This window comes from Grammomys surdaster, unplaced genomic scaffold, assembly GCF_004785775.1.
Source record: "Grammomys surdaster isolate TR1022 unplaced genomic scaffold, NIH_TR_1.0 265, whole genome shotgun sequence".
Lineage (NCBI taxonomy): Eukaryota > Metazoa > Chordata > Mammalia > Rodentia > Muridae > Grammomys > Grammomys surdaster.
Window position 1 is genome coordinate 49,636 of NW_021604706.1, and position 4,710 is coordinate 54,345.

Sequence of the window (4,710 nt, forward strand, 5' to 3'; positions counted from 1 at the left end):
AAAGGCAAGAGAGAGAGAGAGAGAGAGAGAGAGAGAGAGAGAGAGAGAGAGGGAGGAGGGGGCAAGTAGTTCTTTTATAGTGACTCAGGCACATCTGGCTGTTGCCAGGTAACTGTGGGGCAGATCCCAGACCAAACGCCAACACACAGCAACTCTCTTTCTTTTTTTTCTTGTCAGACACCTCAAATTTTACTCATTTTACAAAAGTAACTAAGTGACACACAGCTACAGAAAAAACACAGAGCTTAGCTTATATCCTTTAAAGTCAGAATGGTCACATGGAAAGTCAGCATGGAGTCTTATATTTTTTTACTATAAAAGTTAAAGTCAGAAGTATACATTAGGAATTGAGCTGTTTTCTTCTTTCTAGAGAAGTGACACACATGCTTTCTGATTATTGGCAGTCCACCAAAGATGACAGATGACCAGAAAAACTGTGTCCTGCCCCTCCTCCCAGGTTGAGCTGGATCAAGGGAGCATCAACTTAGCAGGAGAGATTGTATGAAAACAAACAGTAGAGTCCCTACCCCCCAATAAAAAAACCCAGCTCACTGGCCTCCACAAAGGACTGCAGACAAGCATGCAGAAGCACACCCAGTATGCTGTTGTGATAGGACAGCAGACAAACATGAACAAGCATACTTAGCATCCTGCCAGGACAGAGCTGCAGCCTATTTCCAGCACATAGCCTGTTTGTACTGGTGCCCAGGAAGAGGGGCACCAGTTGGAAAGCAGATTTGCACTCCCATCACTCACAACTAAAAAACACACACACAGCATTTAATACTTTGATGTTTAAGTGGTTGATCGTGGACATCCCAAGATCGTTCTCACTAGGTTAGCCTGAGTTTTCATCCACAAAAATAAGTTTCTTGAAAATAATGTTTAGAGTCATAGAGAACAATGGGCCTACATCAACACCAGCAGGATTCGCTGGTGAAAGGACTGCTAATGTAAGATCAGAAGTTCATTTTCACATGTGGGTAGAGGATAGCTCTCTCAGTGGATTCCTACAGACAGTCAAGCTGTTATCATAGGAGATTCAGAAACCAGGACGAGCAGCTGGTCTGTACCTCCCTAGATAAACGTGACCAAACAAAAGCCCCATTGAGGCTGAGGCCTGAAACGGACCCAGGTGAAAACTGTGAGAGAAAAAAATTCACTAAAGCTTGCAGGATGAAGGGCTCACAATGGTGTGATATCCACAAAATTGATGCACTACACTACCATGTTGCTGGGGAAGGGCCCCCAGGTGAGGTGGCCAACCTGAGCCTGCTCCAGAGGAGCCACTCAGAAGCACCTGGGAGAGGCATCTGTATGGAGAAGGGAGTGGGGAACATGAGGGCTACTGACTACAAGAAGAAGGTTTTGGACAAGGGCTGGGACAATCAGTCATGTTTTCCAGGACTCATCAATACTTCACATGAAGGAAGGGCTGTGGTACAGTGGGTCATTGCAGGACGCATCTGTCATCATTAGTCCATGTTTCTCTGAGCCTGCTGGCCTGGTGACCTCATAGTGATCACACCTCTTGTGTGAAGGTGGGACCTAGTGCTGCAGTTTGTTCTGGGAAGCTGGCATAGAAGGTGACTTAAACAGAGAAGTCACAACCAAGACACTGCTTACGTCCAGTCCTTGGCCTTCCTTTTCTACTCTGTAGTCTAGGACCATTTCCTTGAAAGCCAGAAAATCTGTGAATGTGAGCAGCATGTCAAAGATGTTACCAGCTACTTCATCTTTATGGTGCTGCAGTGTGATTATGAAGGTCGCCATGTTGAAGCCTGGTATACACTCATGCAGCTGCTCTTCAATGTACTTCTCTATTAAGGAAATGCATTCATTAAAAATGTGAGTGTAGGTGAGTTTATTCTTTTCTGTATCTTCAAATTCCTGATAGCACTTGTCCACGAAGTTTCTCTTCAATAATTGAAACTTCTCATCCATAATAATGTCCTCTAAACTTCCAACCACAGCATCAAATTCTGTGTCAAAGGCAGAGAAGGACAGCATGAAGTTCTCTTCTTCTAGGGCATCCATTGTAGGGGGCGCTACAGACATTGGCCTGGGCTTTAGCCCCACCACTTCATACAGTGCCCTTCGCTGTAGCCAGGTCCACAAGGCCTCAACACCATCAAGGGCCCGCAGGCCAGGACTGCAGCTTCAGGTGGATCCCAGTGCCTGCTGGACTCTTGGACAGAACAACTCTTACAAAGGAAAACATTTAATTGGTGCTGGTTTATAGTTCAGAGGTTTAGTCAATTATTAGCACAGTGGAAGCATGGCAGCACACATGGCAGCATGGAGACAGATATGATGCCAAAGAGGAGCTGAGAAATCAACATCTGGATCTACAGGCAGCATATTGCCACGGTAGGCATGGCTTGAACATTTTAAACCTCAAAGACCACCCCAATGACCACTTCCTCCAACAAGGCCATCTCTACTCCAACACAGTCATTCTTCCTAAGAGTGCTACGCCCTATGGGCCATTGGAGACCATTTTCTACCAATCTGTTCTGTTTCTTAAGTCTATGAGACACCGAATAGACAAAACAAAGTTTGAGGAAAAAAACCACACATACACACATACAAAAATACCTTTCATATAATTTCAATCATTTAAAAAAAAGATTAAATTCAATGCAATCCCCATTAAAATCCCAACTCAATTCTTCACAGAGTTAGAAAAGGAAATTCTCAAATTCATATGGAATAACAAAAAACCCAGGATAGCGAAAACTATTCTCAACAATAAAAGAACTTCGGGAGGAATCACCATCCCTGACCTCAAGCTGTACTACAGAGCAATAGTGATAAAAACTACCTGGTATTGGTACAGAGACAGGCAGGAAGATCAATGGAATAGAATTGAAGACCCAGAAATGAACCCACACTCCTATGGTCACTTGATCTTCGACAAAGGAGCTAAAACTGTCCAGTGGAAAAAGGACAGCATTTTCAACAAATGGTGCTGGTTCAACTGGAGGACAGCATGTAGAAGAATGAAAATTGATCGATTCTTATCACCTTGTACAAAGCTCAAGTCTAAGTGGATAAAGGACCTCCACATAAAACCAGATACACTGAAACTAATAGAAGAGAAGGTGGGGAAGAACCTCGAATACTTGGGCACAGGGGAAAAGTTCCTCAACAGAACTCCAATGGCATATGCTCTAAGATCAAGTATTGACAAATGGGACTTCATAAAATTGCAAAGTTTCTGTAAGGCAAAGGACACTGTCAATAGGACAAAACGACAACCAACAAATTGGGAAAAAAATCCTTCATCTGATAGAGGGCTAATATCCAATATATACAAAGAACTCAAGAAATTAGACTCCAGACAACCAAATTACCCTATTAAAAAATGGGGTATAGAGCTTAACAAAGAATTTTCAACGGAAGAAACTCGAATGGCCGAGAAACACCTAAAGAAATGTTCAGCATCCTTAGTAGTCAGGGAAATGCAAATCAAAACAACCCTGAGATTCCATCTCACACCAGTCAGAATGGCTAAGATTAAAAACTCAGGTGATAGTAGATGCTGGCGAGGGTGTGGAGAAAGAGGAACACTCCTCCATTGTTGGTGGGACTGCAAGATGGAGCAACCACTTTGGAAATCAGTGTGGCGGTTCTTCAGAAAATTGGACATAGCAATACCTGAGGATCCAGCTATACCACTCCTAGGCATATACCCAGAAGATACTCGAACATATAACAAGGACATATGCTCAACTATGTTCATAGCAGCCTTATTTATAATAGCCAGGAGCTGGAAAGAACCCAGATGTCCTTCAACTGAGGAATGGATTCAAAAAATGTGGTATATTTACACAATGGAGTATTACTCAGCTATTAAAAACAATGAATTCGAGAGGTTCCTAGGTAAATGGATGGAACTAGAAATTATCATCCTGAGTGAGGAAAGCCAATCACAAAAGAACACACATGATATTCACTCATTGATTATTGGATATTAGCCCAGAACCTTGAAATGCCCAAGATGCAAATCACAGGCCACATGAAGCTCATAAAGAAGGAAGACCAAGTGGGGGTGATTCGGTCTTTCTTAGAAGGAACAACAAAATACTCAAGGGAGCAAATATGGAGACAAAGTGAGGGACAGAAACTGAAGGAGGGGCCGTCTGAAGACCACTCCACCTGAGTATCTATCCCATGTGCAGTCACCAAAGGTAGATGCTGATGTGGAAGTCAGAAAGTACATGCTGATAAGAGCCTGATATGGATGTCTCCTCAGAGGTCTTCAAGAGTCTGACATATTCAGAGGCAGATGCTCACAACTAGCCATTGAACTGATCATGGGGTTCTCAATGGAGGAGTTAGAGTGAAGACTGAAGGAGCTGAAAGGATTTGCGGCACCATGAGGAGAGCAACAATACCAACCAACCACAGCTCCAAGGGTCTAAACCACCAGCCTGGGAGCACTTAGGGAGGGATCCAGGGCTTTAGCTGAATATGTAAGAGTAGAGGGCCCTGCTGGGCATAGGTGGAAGAAGAGAACCTTGAACCCATGAAGGCTGGACACCCCAGGGGGTGGGAATTTTGAGGGTGGGGAAGTCGGAGTGGGGGTAGATAGAGGTTACATCCACAGAGAAGAAGGAGGAGGGGTGAGGGGATAGGGGGTTCCTGTGTGGGAGGGGGATGAGATAAGAGGACAACATATGAAATGTAAATAAAACATCCAATAAA

General features: G+C 43.8%; 1 pseudogene; it reads right to left on the minus strand.

The window, feature by feature from the left end:
• Positions 1-1,548: 1,548 nt before the first annotated feature.
• LOC114628148 lies at positions 1,549-2,037 on the minus strand (annotated as a pseudogene).
• Positions 2,038-4,710: the final 2,673 nt, after the last annotated feature.